Below are 16,328 nucleotides of genomic sequence, written 5' to 3' on the forward strand. Positions count from 1 at the left end.
ATACCCAAAACAATAGAACTAATATAGAATCTTAAAAACTCGGATCTTAAACGAAAACAGTAAGCTTAAATGGATTAAAGTTTTGAAATGGAGTAAGATAGCTCTTTCATGTAAATTTGCCTTAGGATGACATAAACACCTAATTCAACCATTGTTGAAGAAGGGAAAACAAAGAAGTAAGGTATTATAACATAAAAAACTGAAAACATTAGTTTTAATTACCAAAATTGGATTCAAATCAAGGTGTAGCTTCTGTTTGCCTTCAAAAAGTCAATCTGTCAAGAACTTGGAAATGATGCTTATAACCCTAATTTAAGAGAGTTTGAAGTGTGAGCAGCTGGGAATGGGTGAAAATGAGTTAGTATTTATAGAGGAATGGCTAGGATATTGCCACAAGTCTCCACCAATAAAATTACATGCGTTTTGGTTGATTGGTGAGTTTGAAAACAAGTTAAAATATCAAAAACGAGCTGGAATCTGTTGCAGCATATGATCGAGCCCCGCGACCAGGTCACCTTCCCTGGCCGCGCGTCGTGGCGTGCCTGGGGGGGGGGTTGGTTTCCATCTTTGGTTTTTTGGCGAATTTGATCCCCAAAGTTCGTTTATGTCGTTTTTATCATTAAAAGAACGTTTTAAAATACTGTAAAGGATGTTATCTTGATCTGACAATTGTAAAACATAATTGTAACATAAAACCCAATATTTTATTAATAACGAAGGGTTCGAAAGACAAAACGTCTCGGGTTTACAATACAAATACGAATTAAACCAAAAATGACGAATGACACAATTTTCATGTTCTGAGAAAGAAAAAACCCTGAACACTCATGAGAAGGACAACCAACTAACAAGTAATAAAGCCTGTCAATTTTATTTATTGTTATATTCATGTAAATAAGTACATATTGGAGTCAAAAACTTCAATTAAAAACCCATAACAACTACCGGTGTCAACTGTTTGTAACACTCATAACTATCAATTAGAAACTTCAAAAGTAACCAGTTAAATAATAAAACTACTGCCCAAAAAGATATATAGAAATAGTCAACAAATGTTGGCTATAAACCTTTGCAACCATTTCAATTAATACTAACGAATCAACGTATATAATTCAAATGCGCAAATGGACCGGGCACTGGTCTCAAACTAGCAGCTTTAGCAACAACTTGAGGACTACCAAAGACGTTCCAAAATCTCATCTTCCGCAGTTGATGCCACTGTACGTCCATATAGACTGCAAAAAACATATCAGATTGTTGTTAGTTACCGATTTTGACTTTGACTTTTATAAGTATTTTAACTTTAAAAACTATTTTGACTTTGAAAATTTTAATACCTGTGCCTTGAAAATAACTCTGGATGTATGACTAGTGAGCTTAGCCATTTTGACCATTGACGGATACTTCCATTGAGTCAACCAGTTCTGATTGTACCCGTGTGAGATCAATAGCTCGCGTTCACGTGTGCTCCATAAAAGTGAACACACCTGGAAGCCGGTGTCAACCGAGTTCAAGCACGGACCTGTGTGTGCGTGCCAAAGCTTGATGCACCAGTCATCACCACCACCACCCAAAGCAAGAAGGTTAGCCTGAAAGGTGCACCATGCGAGTGCCTTAACTACTGCAGTGTGGTCCTCCAGACGGTGAAGCCACTCGGTTCGCGAGTTACAAAACTTATTGATCGGACCAAAATGTGGTAGGGGATTGTCATTTCCACCAATGGCCAGTTGTTGATCGAAATATTACCATTTTAACATGCGGACTTCCCGGTGGTGGCCTGAGTAAGTTCCTACTATGTGTTATCTTATTCTAACATCATTGTTCACAATCCGATCGTCCATCCTCCAGTTGTGAGAACATGATTGTTCCAGTCCAATGAACCAACTCGGGAATGATGGCATCCTCTAAAAGTTCTCATCTGTATAAAAAAAGGAGAATAATTTAGTTATTTATACAATATTCATATGAAAGCAAAAAAATTAATGATGAAAGATTAGTAGTACCAGTTTGTTAACACTATGGTCCCAAAGTTGGAATTCTGAGTTGTATAGTCCGACTTATATGTGGCAACCGTACAGGCCCACTTGATGATTGTAACGGCCCCCATATCATCATCAATGGTGAAGAAATCCGAGGTGGTGCTGTTGGTGGCGTCCCATAGATACACTGTGTTTGCTAGGGTGAGTGTGTGACACTTGTCAATTTTTTGTATTCGTATTTGTATTTGAATTTGTTAAACCGACCCGTTTAGTCGTTTCAGTATATTCGTATTTGAAAGATTATTGATTTATATCCATTTATATGATTAAAGTTGGTTTCCGTTCATTATCTATTCGTAGTGTTCATCTCCGAGCTATAAAAGTTTATAAAGTAATTAAAGTTAAAAACTACCGGATAGAAAATATAAACAATCTAAAGATATTAAATTATACTGAGATTTAATCAAGTATGTACAATCATGAGGTTCAAGGGTTAAAGAACAAATAAACTTTAAAATTAGTTTTTATATATTTACAAAGTACAAGGGCTAGAATGTAAATATGGTTTAAATAATAAAAAATATATATATTAAACCGAACCCTCCCAGCCGTCCCCTCCTCCTTCACAGTTTTCCGATGGGTTTTCCAGCTGCCAGATTCTGGTGCCGGCAACCTCTAATATACCCATATACATATCGTTTTAATCCATTAATAACCCAAAATGACTTCTCCACAACTCCTAAGCTTGATTATGTAATTTATTTCGTCATTTATAACCTAATTAACACTAATTAGACTTCACCCGTCGAATTCTAATCTAAATAATAATAACACAAATTAAACACAAATCGATCCAATTGACACTATAAAAAGGACCCTAATCATCATCCAAACTTTCCGCAAACATTACATTACACAAACAGATTACCCATAGCCTTCAATCCGTTCATCAAGTTTCACCTCGGCCGAACTACGGTTCCTCATCAATCCGTAACATCGAGAGGTAATTTATATATGTATTTGTATAGTTTTTGGCTGTCTAACAAAACTCCTAACATAAATCGGGCAAACATGGAACAAATTAAACGAATTGAACATCTAGGGATTAGAGGAAGAAGATGAAGTTAAAAGTTAGTTTATAATAATTAGTTTCCATCTTATAACACAAAAGTTAGATTGGTGATATGGTTAAGTATGTTGTTGTGGTCATGAAGACCCGGGTTCAAACCCGGGTTACTGCAGATTCATTTTGTATTTTTTTACAAACAATTTTAATAGTTTTAATAAATCAAATATATGTTCATAAATCATAATAAATCAATTTTAATCATTTTTAAGTAGATAACAATTGTTTTAGATTGTTTTCAATCTTTTTCATCCAAGAATCCAACTTTTACAAACCCGAATCAATCATTAAAGCTCGTAAAAATATATATATAAATATGTATATATATAATATAATATCGTTATAACTTCATAGAAACTAAACGTCAAATGTTTTACTAAAATATACCGGTAACGCTAAATTCCGTAAACATTATTATATTCAATATTCATCTTATAAGTAATATTATAGTAATAACTTGTTAAAATCCGTTAGACCTAATTACTAAAATACGTTAACATGTGTAAAGGTATATATACAAACAATACTATATGAACTTTAAAACCGATATGCTATTTCCATTAAATTAATTAGTAATTCTCGTGTTCTTATTATTTTAGCTCGTGAGATTTGATCGTTCGGTTTCATATAACGCGCTTACCCTTTTATTTTCAAGTTATCAACCAATTGCAAATGTGAGTTTCTCACACCCCCTTTTTTACTTTTTTAAAAACTATTTTGGGGATAATATATATATCATATCAGCAATTCAATTTCGTTTATTTACTATTTACAAACTATAATTCGTTACATGGACTTGTGTGTTTACTTGTTACTTGCTCAAATATTACGTGCATGGATTTCTTCGATAAGTATGATCATACGCCCCCTTTGCACTCAGTACCATGTTTCTGGTGGAAAAGGGACTCCGATTTGAGTAGGTTGGTGCACAATCCCAACTGGAAAAAACCTTCATTTATTCTTTACACTCAGGACCTTTGATTCAAGTGTAAAGAACCCTTACGTTCTTTTCACAAGTTTTCATGGAATTGTATGGTTTTATATATTATTTAAACTGTGTGAACTCACCAACTATTCAATTAGTTGACTTTATTTTATATATATGCTACATGTACTTTCATTAGAGGATGAAATGACGAAGATACTAGAAGTTTAGGTTATCTAAATAATAAATAAGATGTTTGTTTTGTTCCTTTTCCCTTGTATTTGTGCATTTGATAAACTTGTGTACTTGGGATTTGAATGAATTAATGATAATATTGTCACTTACTAGTGTCACATGTGTTTGAACAATTTTGTACGTCACACGTGGGCGTATTCTGCTTTAGCCGGGGTATTACAGATTGGTATCAAAGCCGTGACTATAAGATAGGACATTAGATATAGTGTTCTAGTTAGTTATAGTTTATTTTTTTAATTGCTTAGGTTGCATAATTAGAAGTTATGTGGGCCTTATGTGATTGTTCAAAGCACTTAGTTGTTACTATTATACTAATGATTCAATTACTTCACTTACACAAGCACACACAAGTCCAAGGCTTATGCCTAAAAACAAAGGTTTTCCCAACATTTTCAATTATTGATTTTTATTGTGGTGTTCCGATATTTTTTCTTCTTAAAGATATTTCTACATGGCGGGTATGTAGTAAACTGTAAAGGGGACGTTCTTTTTTTCCGAAACTCTTGACACCAAGGTTATTGAAACCTAAGGATAAGCAATGCGTATAAATCCCAATCAGACGCGGGACCCGGTTGCTTACCTAGAGAGTTAGGGAAGGGCATGAACTCTAATAAGCCAAAGCATACCAGTTTCAACGCCATATGAATCACAACTTTAAGTTTTCGAACGTGACCATGTTCTCTTTGTGAAAAGAATATGGTTGCACTCCTAAGGATGTCGCGCAAGTCATGGTGGTTCATGCGACGTGTGACTCCGACCCTATATGTTTTACAATGTGTTTTAAGTGGAAGTTTGTACATGAATACCCAGCTTTCGGTTCGATTTGATTTCGAGTTTCTTTGAATTTTTTTTTTTTGGAAAATAAGAGTCCATGGTGGTCCATGAAAACTCTAAAGTTCCACACAAGATTTATTACCATTGTTATGATTATTTATTTATTTTTTTCAAAGAAAACTTTAACAAGGAATTTTAAACCACACCCTATTCCGACTCTCACGGTTTTCGTCACCATTGTTCGCAGAATGTCTATCCATTTCAACAAGAGCCGTTCTTCTAGCCGCAAATTGACCGCTCAGATCACCAAACAACTAGTCATGGTCCTTCCCGATATGATGACCCAAATTCACCAGAATCTTTCTGCTAATGCCACCTCTGCTTCAAACGAGCCTAAAGCATCTCACTGTTCGTTTAAGACTTTCACCAGTACCAAACCCCTAGAGTTTGACGAACATGAAGGTGCAACAGCCCTACATCAGTGGTGCGAACAAATGAAGAGCAAATTCCTCCACATTGAGTGTCCCAGTGACAAGCGAACCTGTTTTACTACAAGTGTCTTTGCAAAAGGAGTACTTAATTGGTGGTGAAGGGAAAGACAACCCGTGGTGCCGAAGCTTCATTGGCTATGCCATAGGACGATTTGAAAGAACTGATGACCAAGCAGTTCTGCCCTCCAAGTGAGCTTCTAAACTTGGTAGCTGAGTTTTGGAACCTCAAACAAGAGAGTGGTGAGCATGTAGCTTACACTTCTTGTTTCTATGAACTCAGTGTACTGGTACCTCACCTTGTTACCCCAACTTCGTGTGTCATTGATAAGTACACTCGGGGACTACCGAGACAAATTCAAGATAGTGTTTTGAGTAGTACTGCCAAGAAACTTGGTGACGCGATTAACCTTGCTGCAACTTTAACTGATAATCATGTTAAATCCAGGACTTTGACATTGAAGAAATCGAAGAAACCTGCTGATAAACCCTCTAACGAACCCAAAGAGTCGAAACCCGAGCCATCCAAGCCTTCTCATTCCTCAAACCACAAGAAGCGCAATAATTATGCGCTAACCCAACAAACTGCAACCCAACCCAACTATGCCCCACCACTCAGGAAACCCTACAACGAACCTCACCCATTGTGTAACAGTTGCCAATGACATCATTTAGCTAGTATGGCGTGCTGTCAATGCAATCGTTGCAACCGTTTTGGAGACCTTAGTGCCACTTGTCGGGAGATCACAATTGCACCAATTGCTCCTCCAAGGTTCTCTCAACCCTACCCCCGCCCTGTGCCATATGTTCAACCCATCAATCAGATGCGAGCTTGCTATAAATGTGGTGACCCTAAAAACATTCTCAACGCGTGTCCGCGTCTCGCACATGTGAACACACTTCAGCTTGCTCCAGCTCCACTGTACCAGGTTCAGACGTACCAAACCCAGTTATCTGCCACAGGATTGTTGGCTAACCAAGCTCAAGTCCAGCCGCATCCCGCCTTTTTAGCTCCTGCACCAAAAAGTGGTCAGATCGTTCAAGCTGCTCAAGCTGCTCTAGAAAATCGCGGGCGTGCCTATATGATTAACGCCAATCAAGCTCAGCAAAACGACGATGTGGTGAACGGTACGTTTATCGTAAATGACCAAGTTGCAACCATTTTATTTGATATCGGTGCCGATATGAGCTTTGTGTCTTTTGAATTTGAGCCTTTACTTGCTAAACCCCGATCTAATCTTAAGACCTCGTATTCTGTTCAGGTAGCTAATGGTAAATCTGTAACAATTGACTCGGTTATTCGAAATTGAAAATTAATTCTAAACGGCCACAAGTTCTCAATTAACCTCATTCCTATGCAATTGGGAAGTTTCGACATCATAGTAGGCATGGACTGGTTATCTGTTCAATGTGCTGAAATTTTTTGCTTCGAGAAGTTCATCCGTATTCCGCTTGCCGATGGTCAAATCCTTCGTGTCTCAGGTGAAAAGCCATCTCCCTCAAGCCTAAATATTATCACTTGTTTTCAAGCCCAAAAAATACTTACGCAAGAAGTATGTAGCATTCGTAGCTCATGTGGTGGAAAAGAAGGAACGGAAAGTTGAGGACATTCCCGTCGTTCGTGAGTATCCTGAAGTGTTTCCCGAGGATGTTTCTGGTCTCCCTCCTACCCGTGAAGTTGAATTTTGATAAAATTGAGGACATTCCCGTCGTTCGTGAATATCCTGAAGTGTTTCCCGAGGATGTTTCTGGTATCCCTCCTACCCGTGAAGTTGAATTTCAAATTGATCTCGTGCCTGGTGCAACCCGATTGCTAGGGCTCCTTATCGTCTTGCTCCATCCGAGATGCAAGAGTTGTCTAATCAGCTACAAGAACTTTCGGACAAAGGGTTCATTCGCCCCAGTTCATGTCCTTGGGGAGCACCCGTTCTCTTGATCAAGAAGAAAGATGGATCCTTCCGTATGTGCATAAATTACTGTGAGTTCAACAAGCTCACAATCAAGAATCGTTATCCTATGCCTCGTATTGAAGACCTTTTTGATCAACTCCAAGGAGCTTCATGCTTCTCAAAGATTGATCTTCGTTTGGGTTATCATCAACTACGGGTGCATGAAGATGATATACCCAAAACCGCTTTTCGGACACGTTATGGGCATTATAAATTTAGGGTTATGCCTTTTGGGCTAACCAATGCACCCGCGATATTTATGGATCTCATGAACTGCGTATGCAAACCTTACCTAGATAAATTCATGATTCTCTTTATTGACGACTGTTTGAACCCGATGACTCATATCAATAACAATAACCACTAACAGATCTCAGATCTGTGTTTATACTATTAGTACGATTAAGGATCTAGCTCATAATTAACATTGATTCAGTGTTATATATGTATATCTCTTATCAATATATTATCTGTATAATATTAGGTGAAGCTTGAGAGAGAGTTTGGACAACAATTCGTTAATTAACTCCCAAAACTCTATTAAATTGTGAACAGGAGTTCACTATATATAGAAGGTGATCTGGTTCGCTAACATCCCCTAGCGAACCATCCTCTCCTTCGTTACATACATTAACATAGCGAAACACCCCCTGATTCGTTAACATCCCCTAACGAATCAGGAGGGAATACATTTGATGTCTAGTTCGCTAACATCCCCTAGCGAACTAGACTATAACTTAACGAACTAGCTATTAAATAAACTAATTATTACATTAATTAATAAACAAACGTTAACGATAAATACAAAGACTCTAGACGCAAAACCGTGCACTAACAACGACATCCTTATTTATTCCAAGTTCAAAGCCTAGCACGAGAAAGATCTTCATTCCATCCTTGATCTCTTAAGGAAGGAACAACTTTATGCTAAGTTCTTAAAGTGCGAGTTCTGGTTGAAAGAAATTATGTTCTTAGGGCATGTAGTAAACGAAAAGGCTATCCACGTTGACCCAGCTAAAATCGAAGCCATTAAGAATAGGAAACCTCCAACCACTCCTACCGAAGTTCGTTCATTTCTTGGTCTTGAGGGTTACTATCGTCGCTTCATTCTTAATTTTTTCAAAATCGCTTTGCCCCTAACCTCATTAACTCACAAGGATAAACCTTATGAATGTGGGCCAAAGAAATATGAAGCTTTTCGAACTCTTAAGCGCATGCTTTGCGATGCACTGATCCTTGCACTTACTGAGGGAAAAGAGGATTTTGTTGTCTATTTCAATACTTCTAATCAAGGCCTTGATTGTGTCCTTATGCAACGAGGTAAAGTTATCGCTTATGCTTCACGACAACTTAAGGTTAATGAAAATAATTATACAACGCACGATCTCGAACTCGGTGCTGTTGTATTCGCATTGAAAATTTGGAGACATTACATCTATGAAAATAAGTGCGTGGTATTCACCCGACCATAAGAGTCTTCAACATATTTTTGACCAAAAGGACCTAAACATGCGGCAACGACGATGGGCCGAACTACTTAGCGGCTACGACTGCGAAATTCGTTACCATCCTGGTAAAGCAAATTTTGTAGCCGATGCCCTTAGTCGAAAGACCCATGTGAAATCAATTCTACTTCATAGCGTGACCGTGTAAACCAATCTCCAACTTCGTATCATTGAAGCCCAACATGTATCTGTCACCGAGGGTAATATGTATGATGAAATGTCCTGTGGTGTCGAGATTCAACTTGAAACTAAGTGCGATGGTTTGTTGTATTACCTCAATCGTTTATGGGTTCCAAATCATGATGACCTTCGCACAATCACTATGGAAGAAGCTCATAGGTCTCGATATTCCATTCATCTTGGTGCAGATAAGATGTATTTTGATCTACGTTCCACATTTTGGTGGCCCGGTATGAAGAAAGACATTAAGTTATATGTTGGAAAATGCCTTACATGTGCTTAAATTAAGGCTGAGCACCAACGACCATCTGAGTTGCTCGATCAACCACACACCCCTATTTGGAAATGGGAAGATAACTCTAAGGATTTCATATTCAAGCTTCCGACTACTCGAAACCGTCATGACAGTATTTGGGTTATAGTTGACCGTTTGACTAAATATGCTCATTTCATCCTGATCAACGAAAAGTTCTCAGTTGATCAACTTGCTCATTCAGCGTATTGTTTGTCGTCATGGTATACCTTGCGTGTCATTTCTGATCGTTATAGCCGTTTTACTTCTCACTTCTGGTCATCGCTTCAAAATGCATTGGGAACTCAATTGGCTCTTAGCACCGCCTATCATACTCAAACCGATGGACAATCCGAGAGCACTATTCAAATGCTCGAATACATGCTTAGGTCATGTGTCATGGATTTCGGTGGAAAATGGGATTCTCATCTTCACTTGATTAAATTCTCATACAATAATAGTTTTCATTCGAGTATCGGTAGGGCTCCATTCCAAGCTCTCTATGGTCGTAAGTGTCGATCACCTATATGTTGGAACAAATTTGGTGAAACCCAAATCACCGGTCTGAAACTTGTTCAAGAGACTGCTGATTTAATTGCTCAAATCCGACAAAACCTCGTAACCGCTCGTAGCCGTTAAAAGAGTTACGCCGATAACTGACGACGAGCCCTTGAGTTTAATATTGGTGACCATATCCTTCTTAAGGTAACCCCTTGGAAAGGTGTTGTTCGTTTTGGCAAGAAAGGCAAACTATCTCCTCGTTTCGTTGGACCTTTCAAGATTCTTGCTCGTTTTGGTAGTGTCGCTTACACACTCGAACTTCCACAAGAGCTTTCTAACATCCATCCGACGTTTCATGTTTCAAACCTGAAGAAATGTCTTGCTGAGGTAAACCTCCATGTACCACTCGTCGAAGTGCATATCGATGAAACAATGCACTTTGTCGAGAAACCGGTGGAAATCATGGATCGTAAAGGCAAGGAAACTAAACATATTCGTGTACCTTTGGTAAAGGTTCGTTGGGAATCCAAGTGTGGCACTGAATTCACTTGGGAACGAGAAGATCAAATGCGAACAAAGTATCCTCATCGTTTTGTTACGGATTCTTCTACTTAATTTTGGGACGAAATTCTCAAAATAGGGAATGCTGTGACATTGTCAATTTTCCGTATTCGTATTTGTATTTGAATTTGTTAAACCGACCCGTTTAGTCGTTTCAATATATTCGTATTTGAAAGATTATTGATTTATATCTATTTCTATAATTTAAGTTTGTTTCTGTTCATTATCTATTCGTAGTGTTCATCATTGAGCTATAAAAGTTTATAAAGTAATCAAAGTTAAAAACTATCGGGTATAAAATATAAACAATCTAAAAATATTAAATTATACCAAGATTTAATCAAGTATGTACAATCATAAGGTTCAAGGGTTAAAGAATAAATGAACTTTAAAATTCATTTTTATATATTTATAAAGTACAAGGGCTAGAAAGTAAATATAATTTAAATAATATGTTAGGATGAGAAAATGGCTTAACGAAGATTGGAATCTTATCAACCTCCCTGAAAATAGCTAAGTATGGAAATCGAGAACACTTAGGCATCCGAGCAAGCTTTTACTTAAGTGTAGCAAGGTATTTTGCCTTCCGGGCAATGTTATCTTCCTGAAGTCTTCTTTAGTGTCAATCCGAGCAGGGTTCACTATGTCTAGCAAGGTTTTCTTCAAAGGCAAGCAAGGTTTGCTTCCCAGAAAGCTCTTGGCTAAACCAAGCTTTTAAAGCCAAGTATTTTGGAAGATCTAGAAAGGTTATTCATTAATAAACAGTGGTCAGAGTATGCTTGAAGAAAGTTGATAAGAAATTATCTTAAGGACTTTGTCGGGCAAGGTTCAACTCCGTGCAAGCTACAGTGCTACCAGCACAAGTCTACAGTGTTACCAGCATACTTGTGTTTGCTAAATAAGTTATACATTAAAAAGAGTTGAAGGGATCTCTGAAGGACAAGGTTGCTCGTAGGACCATATCGGGCAAAGTTTGCTATGTCAAGAAGATTGAAGTCTGCTAGTTAAATATTTTCTTGGAAAATATTCTAAGTAAAGTCTACCCGGTGAACTGTTCCCCAACATACTTTGGTTACTAGGTATGCTCAAAGAAGACAAAAGCTGCAAAGCTTACCCGAAGACCTGTTTTACACTTAGAGTCTTTTGTAATTTGATTGACTGAAATTAATTAGGGTTTCTAGAAGGAATGACAGCTATCAGGTAGGCCTATATAAGGAATAATTAGGGCACGTCTAAATGAGACGAACGAAAGAGACGTGATACATTTGATATTTTTTCTGACTTTGATAGGGACGGCTGTTCTTTAATACATACTTACAAAAAACATTCCCTTTCTTTAACCCTGATTGATTCCCGTTTGTATTAATCTTTCTATAAATTAAAATATTTTGAGTAACAGTCTGTGTTTGTTTACATTAGTATTTCCAAGCGATATATATTGTGCTAGTGATTCCGCCGTTAACACGATATTATTCTTAACCTAAAATAGCAAGTCATTAACCTATCTTGTCAGCACTCGCGGTGTGGGTTGCGACAGTTGTGTAGTGATCGTTATTCGGGACCGACATAATAAAAAAATATTTATTAAACCCAACCCTCCCAGCCGTCCCCTCCCCCTTCACAGTTTTCCGGTGGGTTTTCCGGCCGCCAAATTCCGGCGCCGGCAACCCCTAATATAACCGTATACACATTGTTTTAATCCGTTAATAACCCCAAACGACGTCTCCACAACTCCTAAACTTGATGATGTAATTTATTTCGTCATTTATAACCAAATTAACACTAATTAGGCCTCACCCGTTGAATTCTAACCGAAATAATAATAACACGAATCGATCCAATTGACACTATAAAAAGGACCCTAATCACCGTCCAAACGTTCCGCAAACATTACATTAAACAAACAGATTACCTTTAGCCTTCAATCCGTTCATCAAGTTTCACCCCGGCCGAACTACGGTTCATCATCAATCCGTAACATCTAGAGGTAATTTATATATGTATTTGTATAGTTTTTGGCCGTCAAACAAAACCCCTAACATAAATCGAGCAAACATGGAACAAATTAAATGAATTGAACATCTAGGGTTTAGAGGAAGAAGATGAAGTTGAAAGTTAGTTTATAATAATTAGTTTCCATCTTATAACACAAAAGTCAGATTGGTCCAGTGGTTAAGTATGTTTACTGTGGTCATGAAGACCCGGGTTCAAACCCGGGTCACTGCAGATTCATTTTGTAATTTTTTACATACCATTTTAATAGTTTTAATAAATCAAATATATGTTCATAAATCATAATAAATCAATTTAAATCATTTTTAAATAAGATAACAAATGTTTTAGATGGTTTTCAATCTTTTTCATCCATGAATCCAACTTTTACAAACCTGAACCAATCATTAAAGCTCGTAAATATATATATATATATATATATATATATATATATATATATATATATATATATATATAAGTATGTATATATATAATATAATATCGTTATAACTTTATAGAAACTAAACCGTCAAATGTTTTACTAAAATATACCGGTAACGCTAAAATTCCGTAAACATTATTATATTCAATATTCATCTTATAAGTAATATTATAATAATAACTTGTTAAAATGCGTTAGACCTAATTACTAAAATACGTTAACATGTGTAAAGGTATATATACAAACAATTATATATGAACTTTAAAACCGATATGCTATTTCCATTAAATAAATTAGTAATTCTCGTGTTCTTATTATTTTAGCTCATGAGATTCGATCGTTCGGTTTCATATAACGCGCTTACCATTTTATTTTCAAGTTATCATCCAATTGCAAATGTGAGTTTTTCACACCCCCCTTTTTACCTTTTTTTAACTATTTTGGGGATAGCATATATATTCTATCAGCAGTTCAATTTCGTTTATTTATTATTTACAAACTACAATTCATTACATAGACTTGTGTGTTTACTTGTTACTTGCTCAAATATTACGTGAATGGATTTCTTCGATAAGTATGATCATACGCCCCCCTTTGCAGTCAAGACCATGTTTCTAGTGGAAAAAGGACTCCGATCTGAGTACGTTGGTGCACAATCTCAACTGGAAAAGACTTTCATTGATTCTTTACACTTAGGACCTTTGATTCGAGTGTAAAGAACCCTTATATGCTTTTCATAAGTTTTCATGGAATTGTATGGTTTTTTTATATTATTTAAACTGTGTGAACTCACCAATTATTCAATTAGTTGACTTTATTTTATATATATTCTACATGTACTTTCATTAGAGGATGAAATGATGAAGATACTAGAAGTTTAGGTTATCTAAACAATAAACAAGAAAATGTTTGTTTTGTTCCTTTTCCCTTGTATTTGTGCATTTGATAAACTTGTGTACTTGGGATTTGAATGAATTAATGATAATATTGTCACTTAATAGTGTCACATGTGTTTTGAACAATTTGTACGTCACACCCGGACGTATTCCGCTATAGCCGGGGTGTTACAGATTGCAACAACATTGTTCGTCCCCCAATCCAGTAGATTCAAGTAGAAGTTATCCTGAAGATATGGCACATCCAGTGTTCTTTCAGATGTCTGAGGGATGTATCATCTGATGGATTTTATAGGATTCGATTGCTAGAAGGAAGACCAATCATCTAAAGTCATATGTTTGGGTGTAGGAGGCTTGTTCCTAAAGGCAAGAATGTGGGTCTTGTTGATGCCGAGGCTTTCGGCCAGACGTTTCCTGAAGGCCTCCTGAGAAGGTGAAGAGTTCTCCTTTTCCTTGGCACATGTGATGGCTCCGGTAAGGACGCTGTGTGCGTAGTAGAAATCCATAGCGGACATGTTGGGTATGAATCGATCCAACTACAACAAATAATAATCAAACCCTAGATCTGTAAACAATTACAAACAAACAAAATCTTGAAATTACGATAAACAAACTTACGTTTTATCGACAAGTTTTCTACTTGAAGAATCGATCGAGTAGGGGTCTCGTGATCCCGCATTCACAATGTTAGTAGTAAATAGTAATAAACGAAAGATCATACAAACAAACCTGCAGCAAAAATGATTAAGAAACCTGTAACAAAAAAGATTAAAGAATCCTTCAAAAAAGAAATTAATATGAACACAAATAGGATGATATATCTAAACAATAACCAATAAAATAAAAGCAATAAATAAACAACAAGACTTCATATGAATCAGAGAATCAAACGGTAATTAGATGAGATTGTTTGTGTGAATTCAAGGTGAGTTTGGGGTTTATATAGGTTAAGGCTACTTTTTTAATACACGGTGAGTGAGTGTTAAAATATAGCCGTTAGTGAAATCGTAATTGTTTTGACATGCACCTAAATCTCTGTATTTAATTCTCTAATATTTTCATGAACTCAACATTTTTAATATACAAATTCTATATTTAATTCATGATCGAGTTCTTCAAGAGGAATACTCATCATTGTTTCTCTCTATTTGGTTTGTTGATCACTCACCTAGTGTTATATAGAATTTCAATTTTGATTTTGGTAAAACATTGATTTAATCTTTAACTAATTATAGACAGTAATTGATTTACCATGCTGTTTTTATTGATTATAGATTTTGCGATGCTAGATTGGTTAGGTTTTGGGTCAAAATTAGTTGGTTGGATAAAAGTGCAAGTGTCTCTATTGTCAGCTAAAATTTGTACATAATTGTGTGTCAACAAAGTTGAGATTTTGTCAAATTTGGCTTTAATTTAAACAATTGGTAAATTACATATTTAATGATATTAATGCTACTAAAGATAAATGTGTGTTTTGTTTATTGTTTAGGTAGCATTTGGAAAGATAACTTATAATGAGAGGGAGAAAAAAGTTTACGTTTTCTCGACAAGTTACGGTATCATCAAATAAAATATTGAAATTACCATAAACAAACTTACGTTTTCTCGACAATCTTTCCGCTTGAAGAATCGATCGAATAGGGGGTCTCATGATCCTGCATTCATGATGTTAGTAGTAAATAGTAATAAACAAAAGATCAAACAAACAAACCTGCAACAAAAAAAGATCAAGAAACCCGCAACAAAAAAGATCAAAGAATCCTGCAAAAAAGAGATTAGTATGAACACAATAATCGATAAAAGAACGGAGATTAATTAACAACAGAAATCAAATCAGATTAATGAGAATGTAAGTAATAAGATGAAATTGCGTGATTGTGTTTGTGTGAATTGAAGGGTCTGAATTTGGAGGGTTTATACAGGTTAGGATTTTTAATGGTCGGTGAGTGAGTATTAAAATACAGTCGTTAGTTAAATCGTAATCGTTTTGACATGCACCTAAATCTCTCTTTTTAATTCTCTAATAATATTTTCATCAAATCAACACTTTTAATATACACATTCTTTATTTAATTCAATGACCGATAGGAGTACTCATCATTGTTTATCATTATTTGGTTTGTTGATCACTCACCTAGTGTCGTATAGGATTTCAACTTTAAATTTTGGTAAAATGTTGATTTAATTTATGTAATTGACTACTTTGATGTTTTTATCAATTATAGATTTTGTGATGCTAGATTGGTTAGCTTTTGGATTATGCAATAATTAACGTTAACATACAATGGCGTGATTGTACAATAAGTGAAGAATGTATTGTCGAATTATATATATATATATATATATATATATATATATATATATAAGATGAGTATCATTACAGAACTGTTAAATTATTTAAGAACTTGAAAGAACCATTGAAACCTAACGTTTTTTATAAAATTTTTTGTATGTTAACGTTAT

The 16,328-nt window shown here is 35.9% G+C and overlaps 1 pseudogene; it reads right to left on the minus strand.

Moving 5' to 3' along the window:
- Positions 1–1,098: 1,098 nt before the first annotated feature.
- On the minus strand, positions 1,099–15,530 carry LOC143564695 (cell division cycle 20.2, cofactor of APC complex-like; annotated as a pseudogene).
- Between the last annotated feature and the right edge of the window lie 798 nt (positions 15,531–16,328).

This window comes from Bidens hawaiensis, unplaced genomic scaffold (genome assembly GCF_021521415.1).
Source record: "Bidens hawaiensis isolate Kalapana, Puna unplaced genomic scaffold, B.hawaiensis_p1.1 tig00022148_1, whole genome shotgun sequence".
Lineage (NCBI taxonomy): Eukaryota > Viridiplantae > Streptophyta > Magnoliopsida > Asterales > Asteraceae > Bidens > Bidens hawaiensis.